The sequence below is a fragment of the Periplaneta americana genome, chromosome 13, assembly GCF_040183065.1.
Source record: "Periplaneta americana isolate PAMFEO1 chromosome 13, P.americana_PAMFEO1_priV1, whole genome shotgun sequence".
Taxonomy (NCBI): Eukaryota; Metazoa; Arthropoda; class Insecta; order Blattodea; family Blattidae; genus Periplaneta; species Periplaneta americana.
Window position 1 is genome coordinate 43,034,447 of NC_091129.1, and position 14,878 is coordinate 43,049,324.

At 35.6% G+C, this 14,878-nt stretch overlaps 2 non-coding genes across 2 annotated transcripts; one reads left to right on the plus strand and one right to left on the minus strand.

The window, feature by feature from the left end:
- Window positions 1-468: 468 nt before the first annotated feature.
- Window positions 469-540, minus strand: TRNAS-GGA (transfer RNA serine (anticodon GGA)). Its single transcript has one exon. It is a non-coding gene; the product is annotated as a tRNA-Ser (tRNA).
- A 255-nt stretch (window positions 541-795) lies between these two features.
- TRNAS-GGA (transfer RNA serine (anticodon GGA)) lies at window positions 796-867 on the plus strand. Its single transcript has one exon. It is a non-coding gene; the product is annotated as a tRNA-Ser (tRNA).
- Window positions 868-14,878: the final 14,011 nt, after the last annotated feature.

Below are 14,878 nucleotides of genomic sequence, written 5' to 3' on the forward strand. Positions count from 1 at the left end.
ACACGCACTCGGTCTGAACATCAGAGTTCCATTCCGCAATCACTTCACTAGAGCTGCTAAACTTCCTAATGGCAGGAAGTAAAGATATATATTAATCTTTTCATTTAATTTGCAAGAAAACCATCCATTTAATTGAAAAACTACAAAGGGATAAATCATTCCTTATCTGTCTCTGTAATGATAAGAGTAAAGAATTATAATGGTATGTATAGTACTTATAGAGCAAAACAGTGTTAACATTTGTGGAAAAATTATATTTCTTCTGAAAGAGGTATTCATTTGAAACTAATGTGGTATTATAAAATTTTGCTGTACTCTAAAAAAAGAATAAGCTATTAAAATCTGCAGAGTTATATTATTTCCACCCTGTGTAAAATCTACTGAATATTATTTGCCTAATATATTATTTAATGATCTTTTAATTCAGCACGTAAATGATGAGAGAGAGATGGAACGGAGAAAAATTCTCTCCGGCGCCGGGATTTGAACCCGGGTTTTCAGCTCTCCGTGCTGATGCTTTAACCACTAAGCCACGCCGGATACAATCCCGACACCGTTGAGAATCGTCTCAGATTAAGCTCCATCTCTTGGGTTCCCTCTAGTGGCCGCCCTCTGCACTACGTCATAGATGTCTATGCACGCAGGACCGAAGTCCATACATGTGTAGAGGTGCACTCAGATGAGTGACTGGTTGGCCGGGGTCCGACGGTATGGGCGCCGTCTTTAAATCACAAAGTGATTTATTACGCATATCATATTTAATCTGAGACGATTCTCAACGGTGTCGGGATTGTATCCGGCGTGGCTTAGTGGTTAAAGCATCAGCACGGAGAGCTGAAAACCCGGGTTCAAATCCCGGCGCCGGAGAGAATTTTTCTCCGTTCCATCTCTCTCTCATCATCTGAGAAAGCAGAATATCTGCATGGAAATATCATATGTACTTCGGTACATCAAAATAAATCAGCACGTAAAGTTAAGTAACTGATTGCACACATTCGAAAACAAGCAAAACAATAACTTTTTTTTAATGTGAATAGAAGTTACAATTTTAGTTCATTGCATTGTAGCCAATTCAACAATAAAATTATCACAATGTTCGTTTCTGAATACCATTAACTTCCGACAGTCTCTAATGTCGCAGAGTAGGGTATTCCACAAACGCAATAGCGAAATAGTGAAAGATGATTAGTACGGTACACTGATGTTTTATGTGATAGTACGGCTGTTTTGAAGCATTTAGAGGTTGTGGTATGTTTATAGGTGGCGTATAGGTAGCTACAATAGTAGTACGCTGGCCTTCCTCTCAGACGACTCAGATTCGATCCTCGTTCAGGTCTGGGTGGAATATAATTTGTGATGAATGAAAGAGACGTATGTATTTACAAATCACGTGCATACAAGTCATGTTTAAGATTGCTGTAAGTCTAAGGCAGGCAAGTCAAAACCCTGCACATTGTGCAGTAGTCTCTGTGCGATGTGCACTTTCTATTCCCCTACCTAGAAGGAGTGAATTGTCTCGGAGGGGAACTCGACAGGGCTATACAGATCTGCAACAGCATATCAGCTTTTCTTTCAGTAACGCAATTTCAGTACGGGTGCGGATTTGGTTGTGTCTGTGAATGAGTTATGATAAGTAAAGTGAGGAGTTCACAGATAACGAAGAAGGGAAATTATGAATCATATAACATAACTGTTATAATGTTTTCCTCAGCCAACAATAATTATTTTAAAATGAAAGGTTTTGATCAGCCCATGTCTAGGTAATAGTGTTGTGATAGTTTAGATCAGATTAGTAAAGTTAATCAGTACTCTCACGGGAAAACGGACTTGACAATGGCGTTGTTTTAGAGTCTGTACCAACACAGTCATCAAAGATTAGACGACTTACGACTTTCATTTAATAAGCTGGTAAGTGATGAGAATATTGTGAGGAATGCATTAAGGCTCTTGAGGTTGTAAGCAACTATTTGCAAGGCGGAAAAATTTTCTGGAAAATATATAATGGCAAATTTTCCGTCTCTCATCACTATATTATGCTAATATACTTACATTAATAAATCTTTAAACCTGACATAAATAGAATATTGTCGCTTCACAGCTTGTGAACTACACTTTTAATTTATTTCAGTAACGCTTCCAACTTGTCGATACTTGCTCTCAACGTTTTCTAAATAAACTATATGTGAATTTAAATTCTAAGCTTAATTTATATCATTTATTAATATTAATGTTAATTTATATTGACATACAGCAAGGAAATTATTTCAGTGTAAAAACTTCACAATGTCCTACTGCATGTAATTAATTGGGAGTATAGTTTCTTTAGCATTTGTGTACCAATGGTCCCAATAAATAATAATGCTTGACGAACAATGAAAGAATAGGGTCTATTATTTAAAATAATTTGTACCTACTACGTAAAATGAAATATTGTGTTCGTTTTTTGTGGTTTCGAAATTACTGCAATATTCTTTTTCTTCAAATACTATATAAAAAGCATTTTAATAAATTATGCTTTACAAACCACTACTTTGTCAAGTATAACTGAGTAAGGCTAAAGTTTTTTGAATTGCAATTGTCAAATATAGACACTGATAATAACCGTGTTTTTTCCTTCTGCTAAGTGTATTTATAATGTTCAAATGCCTATTTAATCAAACTCTAGAAGCGCAGAATAGATTACTGTAAACCCTTCCAGCTAAGAACTGGTAAGAGTAACCCTTGAATGATGCAGTCCGCACAGACCGGCGATCCGCGCATATAACTGCACGTTCAGAGTCTGATTTCTGACATGCCTGGTCTAAGGTATGTCATTTACGTAAATATTGAATTTTAGAAGACCTAGCGCTGATCACTGTGGGCTCCAGAATCAACGATACGTCATTACCATGAGGAAATAAGAGTGCGAATTAAGGCACACTACAATTGTCTGGAGAAACCGTGGACGACCGAGAACCAAATGGGGGGACGAGTTCAAGTTGCAGCTAGGAGGACTGTGGACCAGAATAGGACGGCAAAGAACACGGTGGAAGGACGCAGTCAACCAACTTTGAGCGGGGGCAACAACCAGTGCTAGCGAAATTGTGGACAAAGAACTAGAGATGTAAATAGACCATCATGTCGGCTCTTCTGATGGTCAAGACTTGAGCCACCCCTGCCCAAGCAGGAGGCCTTGCCCCACTGGGGATTTACGGCTTTATTATTATTACTATGTTTGCTAAGGTAAGAGTAGATCCGAAACTATGTATGTTAATAATTGAGTGATCGTATTCTTTCGTCAGTAGGTCTAAATTTACAGAGTCAAATACTTTACTGATATCTAATAGTGTCACTCTTGTAATATTACGTATTCTGTCTTCTGTTAGGTACTTCTTGCAGTGCAGTCGCTGTACTCTCAGAAGTAGTAACTTACTGTGTACTAGTTGGTCAGCGTATTGCCCGTGTAGTAGTTTTACAATAAAATTGTTTCGATAACACAGGTAGAATGACAATTGATGGATAGTCTTTAGGGAATTGTAGGCGTTTTAATTACAGGTTTGAGACGCACGAAGGCGTATTTCCAAGCTTTGGGAAATGTGAAGGTCATCAAGGAGGCGTTGAAAACATGTGTCGGTGTTGGAAAAATTACGTCAAAATATTTTTTTTATCATTGCGATACTAATGTAGTCAAAACATGTCGTGTTATATTTGATTTGTTTGAGTATTTTCTTGACGTCAGCATTGTGTAACATATTAATGCAAAATATGTTTTCGTGAGGGACTTGCAAGTCGATAAAATAGGGGAAGTAAAAGAGATAAAGAAGACAGTGAATTATTCATTGCAACGTACTAATTGGACGGTAATTTGTTTTGTCTTTTCTTCTTCATAGCCGAACGATATTCAGTTACTAATTTGCATGTACCTGGAGGTTAAATTTTAATCAATTAACCCGTATATATAGCCAATATTCTATTAAGTATTTTTTATTCGTCCAAATTTCGATTTTTATAAGTAGTTATCAATTTTGTCCAAGCTATATTTTTGAGTAAGCGAAGTGTCTGTCGGAAACCAGGTCTTTCTGAACTTTGTTGTCTTTCATGGAGCTGAAGGTTTTTCAACACGTTTAATTATCCTTGGAGTGTATTTGTCATAGTATAGTTATTTATTTATAGCTTTTAAGGAACCCGGAAGTTCATTAACGTCCTCACATAAGCCCGTCATCGGTCCCTATCCTGAGCAAGATTAATCGAGTCTTTACCATCACATTCTACCTCCCTCCAATTCATTTATATATTATCCTCCCATCTACATCTCGGCCTCCTCAAAGAACTTTTTCCCTCCGGTTTCCAACTAACACTCTATATGCATTTCAGGATTCGCCCATATGTGCTACATGCCCTACCTATCTCAAACGTCTCAATTAATGTTCGTAATTATGTCAGGTGAAGAATACAATGCATGCAGTTCTGCATTATGTAACTTTCTCCATTCTCCTGTAACTTCATCCCTCGTAGCCCCAAATATTTTCCTAAGCACCTTATGCTCAAACACCCTTAATGTCTGAGAGTCCAAGTTTCCCAACCATACAGAACAACCGGGAATACAACTGTTTTATAAATTCTAACTTTCAGCTTTTTGAGAACAGAATGGATAACAAAAGCTTCTCAAATGAATAATAACAGGTATTACTCACATCTATTCTGAGTTTAATTTCCTCCTGGGTGTCATTTTATTTGTTACTGTTGCTTCAAATTATTTTAAAATTTTCAGCTCTTCAAAGGATAAATTTCCAATTTTTATAGGCCTAGTTCCATTTCGTATAATGTGCTGGTCACGAGACATAATCATATACTTTGTATTTTCGGGATTTACTTCCAAACATATCTCTTTACTTACTTCATGTAAAATTTCTGTGTTTTCCCTAATCGTTTGTGGATTTTCTCCTAACATATTCACGTCATCCGCAAAAACTCGTTTAATTCCAAGCCCTCTCTCTTATCCTGGAGTCATAGGGACAATAAATCAGAAATTGTACCACATTTATTGTGTATTTTATGCTACATGTCTGATTGTGACATCAGTAAAATACTTATTCCTTGGTGTTACCATGACAACATTTTGTACAATTAATCGCTTATTCTATAAATTTTTTATAGATATTATAGTGTTGAATGTTTTTATGCTTGGTTCTTAAATGTAATAGGTAGACCCAGGAAAAGATGGCTTCAACAATTTTAAAATTTATATACTTCATGAGACCGGAACGAGCCAAACAAGGCTTAAACCATGTGGCTGATGATGATTCTTAAATGTAACATTTTAAGATATCTTCTTGTTATCTTACTGGAATCATACGAAATCATTTCATTTAATCATGGAACGTCGTCATTTCACAACTTATGACATGCTCAGAGCTGTTGGAATGATAAAAAATTGTCAAAGGCAAGCTCATGTTGCTCGAGCGTTGAATACTTCACGGAGTGTTATTAACCGATTATGGTTACGTTGTCAAGTCGAAAGTGAGGTTAAGGAACGTTATCAAGGCCGAGGAAGGAAAACAATAGCACGGCAGAATCGATTTGTGGTTCTGCACACTAACGATCAGTGGACTGTCACTGCCTGCCAAGTTGTATCTGTCCTTCAGGACACTCAGGGAGTTGTTTTAAGGCTATAAGAAACCGACTTCATGGAGCATCACTCTTCTCTCGATGCCCTCTCAGAGTACCAGCCTTTCGGAGAAACAATCGGACAGCGAGTCTGATATGGGCAGAAGAACGTGTCAATTGGGGTTATGAAGAATGGGTTCATGTTATGTATTGTATTGTATTTATTAACATTCCATGGTATTCATACATTGCTTTACAGCTAGAATATGGAACAAGTCAAAAAAACTTAATACTAATATAAAGTCTTAATTTATAGGCACAGTCTAAATGAAATATAGATTTACAATATAGGCTACTAGTACAACACATAGTTTTAGTATCAATTTCATGAAGTATTATTGAATGTCATGAATTCACCTACAGAATAGAAGGCGTAAGAAATTAGGTACTTCTTTAATTTGGTCTTAAATAATCTTATGTTTTGAGTTTCATTCTTTATATCGATAGGGAGCCTATTAAAAATTTTTACTGCCATATAACGCACTCCTTTTTGATAGCACGATAGACTTGCCGATGGAGTATGAAAGTCATTTTTTGACGTGTATTTATGCTATGAACTGTTGAATTAGTTACAAAGTTTTCACGATTACATACGAGGAAGACTATTATTGAAAATATATACTGACAAGCCATGGGCATTATTTGTAGTTTTTTGAAAATAGTCCTACACGATTCCCTAGATTTGGCACCTACTATTATTCTAATTACACTTTTTTGTAATAGAAATATACTGTTACTATCTGTGGAACTTCCCCAGAATATTATTCCAAAACTCATTACCGAGTGGAAGTATGCAAAGTATATTGTTTTTAAGGTATTGATATTTACTATCTTTTGCATAGATCTAATAGCAATACAAGCTGAATTTAGTTTGGGGGTAATTTCTTTAATATGATTTTTCCAATTTAACACATTATCGATTTTTAAGCCAAGAAATTTGGTTGTCGTTGTTTCTAATAGGGATCTGTTGTTAATTATTGCGCTAGAAATTTGCGAGGTTGAATTTGCACAGGATTCAAATTGAATTATGTTAGTTTTGTTACAATTTAATACCAATTTATTGACTGAGAACCAGTCACATATTTTGAAGAGAATTTCCTCTGTTGAAGATTGGAATGTGTTGGAGTTATTGGCTGTAATTACTATACTTGTGTCATCTGCAAATAATATGGGATGACCTACATCTGTTATTAGGGAGGCCAGATCATTTATAAACACTAGAAAAAGTAGGGGACCTAATATTGATCCTTGAGGAATTCCATTATTAATAGTTCCCCATGTTGATGCAGATTTCATAATTGTATTGATTTCAACTTTCTGTTTCTGTTTTCTGATGAGTCTAGATCCTGCTTTCACCTCAATAGAAGGTGTATCAGGATTTGGCGTCAACCTGGGTCAGCAGAAAGACTTCATGGTGTTAAGTCCATTGCTACGGAAGTGGTGTGGTCATGGTTTGGACAGGAGTAATGATGGACAGAAGAACACGGCTCGTTTTCCTGGAAGAGACGTTGGATCATACTGTATATTTAAATTCTGTTCTGCAACCAATTGTGAAACAATTTGCTAATGTCCAAGGAGAAATTTTCATTCTTATGCATGACAATGCCCAAGCTCATATTGCTCGAGCGGTTTGTGAATGGTTCAGCAAGGGAAGATTTCTGTACTATCATGTTCTCTCAGTCCCCGGATCTTAATCCCATAAGTATGCATGGCGTCAACTTCAAAAGGCTGTAACACCACGTATGGAAAATATAGAGAACGCTCTAATTCAGGCTTGGGATAATTTTCTGCAAGAAAACATTGAATATCTGATTTCAAGCATGCCGAGTCGATGCTAAGCTGTGTTAAATACACAAAGAGGTCATGCTCGTTACTAATGACTGGATTAATTTCAATCTGTATGAAATTATTAAATTTTTTTCCTGTCAAAATGTTTACTTGCTTTGTTTGTTAGACAAGCTAATTTAGCCTATTCCTAGATAAAGTAGTGTCCATTTCACTGCTATGAATAATAAACTGAAGCAAATACTGTACTTGTCCCTTAGACCTTTTTGAGAAGAGTAGTATGAAAACAATGATCATTGCATATTAAAACATTACAAAGAAAACAATTAATTCTTGCATTGGTTTAAAAGCTATGCTCATCTGTTAAACGTTTAATATGGATTTAAGGAAGTGTCAGAACACATTATAAAATCATGGTATAAGTATTCATTCCGTAAGGAAACTGCGTGTTATTAGGGCTATGGCAACATGTTAGCTGAGCATCACGAGCACGACTGGTGGCGAATAACTGTAACTACATACCCACCGTATCTATTAACTTAGAAAAATCAATAAACACAAGATAAAATATGTAATCTATACTAATAATAAATCTGTAGCCGAAATTTTTCTGGTAATTTTCGATTTTCCAAAAAAATTGGTCCTAACATATATAATTAACCACCCTGAAACCGAAAATCGCTTTTTTGAAATTTTTGTTTGTTTGTATGTCTGTCTGTCTGTCTGTCTGTCTGTCTGTCTGTCTTTCTGTATGTTTGTTACCTTTTCACGCGATAATGGCTGAACGGATTTCGATAAAAATTGTAATTTAGATTTTAGGCTATATGACATTCAAAATACATTATTTAAAAGGGGGGTTATAAGGGGGCCTCAATTAAATAAATCGAAATATCTCGCTTATTATTGATTTTTGTGAAAAATGTTACATAACAAAAGTTTCTTTAAAAATAAGTTTCGATAAGTTCTATTCTACGCAAAATTTTGATAGGACTGATATTTAATGAGATAAATGAGTTTTAAAATTATAATAACTGCCATCTAAGGCCGTGTAATGAATTAAAAAACAAATTACTTCGTCTATAAGGGGCCTTGGACAGCAACAATCGAAAGCTATGAAAGATACCCTACAGAGAATGTTTCTGTGTTTGTATGAAGTAATATCGGAAGCTAAATTAACCGATTTGTATAATTAATTATTATTTCACCATTGGAAAGTGTAGTTTCTCTATATGGACATAATGCTATAATGTTATTACAGTAACTTCTGATATAATATAATATAATATAATATAATATAATATAATATGTAATATTATATAATATAATTTATTTGAAGGATTCACAACCATAGTGGGCCAAGCGCCATTTACTGAATGCGTAGAAAACAAGGGTTAATAATAATAATTTTATTTAATCTGACAGGATTAAGGCCATAAGGCCTTCTCTTCCATCCTACCAGATAGCACATATAAATACAAAAAAGAAATACAAACACTGATGAAATTAAGTTATGGTAATAATTCAATGGAAACCTATAAGAAGTAAAATAAAATATACACATTAAATCTAAATGATGTCAACCTTCATTAAACTATGGTTGCATGTAATAAAAATTAAGAAACACCTTAAAGGAATTGTCATTGCACGAAATGAGTGTCTGATCGCATTTTAATTATTTGGATGCAATCTAAATTAAGTAACATATTAAACGATTAATCCTTCTATCAAACACGAATGTTCCCTGGATCAGACTTCCTATTTTAATTATGTAATTACTTTATATTTATTTCTAACGGGTGCAGCGGGGCGCACGGGTACGGCTAGTATTAAATAAAACGATGCACATTATTGCATGTCTGACATCTTAAATTTAAATAAATCTAAACGAATGATCAATATGGAAAGCGCAGAATTTTACTTGAGGACTAGTATTAAATTCAAATGTCACTTAACCTGTAATTTAATATCCTTCAGGCCCTATTGTGATAAGTTTAATGACTCCAAAATAATTCATTGGAACATTAATGTCAATGATTTTATTAATATAAAAAACGAGAAAACAATGAAAGAAAACTATCATTATCATACAATAATAAATTCAATTCAACGATCATCACAAAAAATAGGTAAATACACATAACGTGATATTACCGACAATTTACGAAAACTGCAATTCACACTTTTTAACAGCACCTGAGAACTTTAGGCAACCAAAAGTTTAGAATTTTTAAGAAATCATAAAAGCCTCGTATTCGACGCTCCAATTGGGAATTGTGAGTATATGAGACGTCTAAGAATACCGTCGGTATAGCAATTTAGTTCGTTTTATAAGCATTGATTTATACAGGGACATCATTTTATTTTTACTAACATTTTTAATATTAACCTGGCTATACCTTTGAATTAACAGATCGAGAACCGGAAACACCGTTTGCTACTCCCTTCCATGACTGGAGTTCGATGATACTGGCGTAAAATACAAACAAATCACTTTACTAGGTACAGGAGGGAAGAAAAGTAGTTCATCCATTTACGTAAACTAGGAAATATCGAAATTTTGAGTTTGATAATTTTCATTAGGTTTTTGTTTAATGAAAATACAGTACTTTATTAACAATAAGTGTTTTTACTCACGAACTGAGCTATCCATGCGAATGTATTCATTATGCAGTGTATATTACACTGTCTACAGCACATTAGCGTACAATATAGAGAATTAAGTTAAATTGAAAAATAATCATAATATGGATATTTAAACACATTTTTGAAAATGGTGGCCATTCATTTCGATACAGGCTTCAGTTCTTTTGTGCACATTATCGCACTATAGACTATTGCATCTAATTCCAATTATTACCAATTTCGTCCTGCGTACTAGTAACTCATGTTGAAATAATTCTGTATCTGCTCTATAAAAGAGTACCTAACGTACTGTAAATTTAATCTTCACTTCTGCCCGATCCGCACAGATAAAATTATTCAGACATGCTATCTATTGTCCATCCAAGTGATTATGTCGCAGGATCGTAGAAAGGGGGAAAATCACGTGACAGTTAATTACTCAACAAGGCCCTTTTATTTCAGTTATTTTAAAGAGTTGTATAATATTAAGGAGTCGTACAATTCCTAACAGAAATTATTGTTTTCAGAAAAGATCTAAGACAGCCCAGCCACTAGCCCTTACAGAGAGGCGAGCAGAAGCAAGTGGGGGGAAAATCGGGATGCGACGTAGGCAAACGGACGACAGTACCCGTGCGAAAACATGATTCAATATTGAAAGCTCTTTCGTCACTGGAAAACGCTAACATATTTCTGAAACATACTATACTCACTAACTCACTGCGGTCTTGGTTCTGTGTGCAGATCAATTGGAACGTCACTAGTAGAAGGGGTGGGAGTGAAGTACATTGAAAAACTCAGGTACAATAAAAATTGAAGTAAAAAAAATGATGTCCCTGTACAAGCTCTAACATCATATCATATTGCGTCTGCAGGATATTTGGGTATATCATTTACCTTTTGAGTATTGTTGATTCTGTTTATCAAATCGCTTGTGTTCATGTACCTGAATTGGATTTTATTTTAATATGTGTGATATTGGTGATTAAGGCATTGATAAAATAATGGTATGTAAATTTCCTATCCGATATTTGGCTTACAAAGTGATTGAGGGAAACCATAAAAAATACGAAGTCAGAGGTCGGCTAAGGACTTAGAACCCGGGACATTCCGAATGTGAGTCATAAACGTTATCATCTGAGCTATCTTGCTCGGTTATACCTGTTTTAATTATTAAGTTCTTATTGAAATTCATAAGCTGGCTGTTTTGGAAGTTTTACGTGAATGGACAGCAATTTGCACTGAAATATTTTATATTTTATTCTAGCAAGTTCTCTCACCATGTTCATTTTTACATCTGATTTCATTACAGCAGAATTTAACTTAGCGATTAAAGGAAACAAAAAGATAAAAATCCGAAACTGAACTACGTTAAAAACACACGCCAAGCATAAGTCAGTAGGCCTACACTAAAATATGTATGTTTTTTTTATCTCTGGAGAAAGCTAAGGAAAGCAATTCTGGATTTTGCCCTTTTTTGTCGCTGCAATTTAAAGCCTGAACAATATGGTCTCTTCGAAACCCTCATTCTTCTAATAAATCTTTCGCTTCTGTATCATCACCGTAACATATAAACAGCTGAGTTTCCCAGTAGTGTTAGTTTATTTATTTATTGATGCATGATAAATTATACAAACTCATGTACACAAGATCCTTCGCACGAGCCCGTACGGCCATTCGTGCTGTAACTATGCACAGTTTGAATCTTCAAAGAAAACAAAAATAATACTACTAATAATAAAATAGTAAAACAACAGTTATTATTATTACTACCGTTATCATTAATTATCACAATTACAACTAATCTAACTTCAAACCAAATTTCACAAAAATAATTAAAAAAATAAAATAAATGTAAGATATGAAAAGAGAGAGAAAAAAACACAGTGAAACATATATAAACAATTCAATTCCTTATTGAGACTGCACGAAATAATCCAACTAATAAATATAAAGGTAATACATAAACAAAAAAAAACATACACACGCGATAAAATACAAATAGAAAAAAAAAAGACACAATAAATACAAAAATAACATTATCCACTAATTACTTCATCATTCCAACACTAATTAATAACTCTTTTCCTTATTTTATTTGCCGCTTGGATCGCTAGTTATACATATGCGCGCGCAGGTCTGTCTGGCAGAAAAAATGGCGAAATTACCTTACTATACGAACAACTATACTAATTCTAATTATAGTTTATTTAACGACGCTGGCAACTGCCGAGGTTAATCGGCATCGCCTGTATGCCGGAATTTTGTCGCGCAGGAGTTCCTTTACATGTCAGTAAATCTACTGACATAAGCCCGCCGCATTTAAACACACTTAAATGCCATCAATCTGGGCCGGGATCAAACCCGCAACCTCGAGCACAGAAGGCCAGCGCTATGCCCACTACGCTACCCAGAACGACAACACCTGTACTGTGGTAAAACATAAACTGATACGCATTGTCATTATTGATCCTCAATCGACGAATATTAAATTCATTTTTCACCGCCTAGTAAGTACGGGAACTGTCCCTGTTCCTAAAAGATACACGTATTAACTTTCTATTTTGTCTTCAGAGACACAGAAAGCCGTATCCTGAGGATTAAAGACGAAGTTTGAAATCTAATGTTTCATACAAATAAAGTAAAAAATACTTTTCTTTCGCTATTCGAATATTTCCGATAAAATTTCAAAGTGCACAGTTCTTCTGGTATAATTTTTTCATTGATTCATAATTTTCTGACTAAGAACTGGTCTTTCGCTGCAAACTCAGCGTTCTCCAATCTCCCTCTTTTCCTCCTTCCTCTTAGTCTTCCCATAAGATCCACCTGATATCTTCCTCCGGCCCGTACTTTTCTCCCGTCCACCATTCTTTCCAGTGCAACTTCCTGTAGACAGTTTCTTCTTATCCAGTGACATAGCGGTTTTCTTTTTCTCTTCCTGAGCAGTTCAGAATTGTTCTTTCTTCACCCACTTTTCCAGCACAGCTCCATTTCTTATTCTGTTTTTCTGTTTCACACGCTTTACTCTCCATATACATATTTCAAATGCTTCTAGTCACTTCTCTTGACTTCATCGCAATGTCCATGTTTCTACACCATGGCCCACATCTGTGGAATAACGGCTAGCGCGTCTGGTCGCGAAACCAGGTGGCCCGGGTTCGATTCCCGATTACCTGGTTGAGGTTTTTCCCGGGGTTTTCCCTCAACCCAATATGAGCAAATAACTTTAGGTGCTGGACCGCGGACTCATTTCACTGGCATTATCTCCTTCATCTCATTCAGACGCTAAATAACCTAAGATGTTGATAAAGCGTCGTAAAATAACCTACTAAAATAAAAATAAATAAATCAATCTACACCATATAATGCCACGCTCCACACAAAGCATTTCACTAGTCTCTTCCTTATTATTTTTCCAGATGTCTACAGAAGATGTTTCTTTTTCTATTAAAAGATTCGTTTGTCATTGCTATTCTCCTTTTTGACTTCCTGGTAGCTGCTGATATTGCTACTTAACCCTTTCCAACCCAAATTAAATTGAAAATTAAAAAAAATATTTTGACATGAAGGAGAAACGCTGCCCGATAGTGTTTTGTTTCGGGATTTCAGGGGTGCCAGCTATCTTAAAAATAACTAAGAATATGGCTATGATAACATATGGAGTCATTTGGCATTTTACATGCATTCTCAGAGCAGGAAAGTGTATGATGCCATATGGAATCATTGGGCTGGAAAGGGTTGATACTTATAGCACACCTCAAGTATTTGATTAAGCTGACAATTTCTTCTGGTACCTCACTTCGAATTTGCAAGTTTATATTCTTTATTTTTCTTTCGATAACCATGGTATTCGTCTTGTTTCTAATTATCTTCATCCCATACTGCTCATAGCCGCCATTTAGCTCCAATAGAATAGCCCTTAGTGTCATCTCCTCTTCTGTTCACTACGCCATATCTTTTGCAAATTTCATGCATTCTATTCTCTTCTACTACCCTTTGGTGGCCTACCGTCATGTACTGTGTCACGGAATATGTGACAGTGGCACAATGTCCAACACACTATGTACACAGGTGCACTCATTACGAGTGACTAAACTACCGGCGTGGCTCAGTCGGTTAAGGCACTTGCGTGCAGGTCTGAAGTTGCGCTCGGGCGCGGGTTCGATCCCCACTTGGGCTGATTACCTGGTTGAGTTTATTCCGAGGTTTTCCCCAACCGTAAGGTGAATGCCAGGTAATCTATGGCGAATCCTCGGCCTCATCTCGCCAAATACCATCCCGCTATCACCAATCTAATCGACGCTAAATAACCACGTATTTGATATATCGTCGTTAAGTAACCAACTAAAAAAAAAACAAGTGACTAAGTGGCCGGGATCCAACGGAATGAGCGCCGCCTTGAATCACTAAATAATTACTTACGCGTATCATATTACTGTGAGTATCGAAGTACGTATGATATATATATATATATATATATATATATATATATATCGTCGCATTGTTTTATTATTATCAATTAATACTGCGATGTAACATCTATTATGCATCAATGTTTGCAGAGTCAGTGTTCAATGAACACGTGGCCCTCCTGGTCACCAGGATTTTTAAAATCAGTTGTCTTGATTATTTTCCGTTTACAAAAATAAGAAAGAAATGTCTCTTCTTTCACACACACCATCGCGCCTAGTATACGAGTTTACAAGGGAAACCTTTCTCATTGAGGATCTACGCTCGCAACTACTACTGCCATCAACAGAAAAATCAGAAGTTCTACACGACTGACGGAGAAAGAGAGACGAAATCTGGGAAGACTTCTACTACAGAG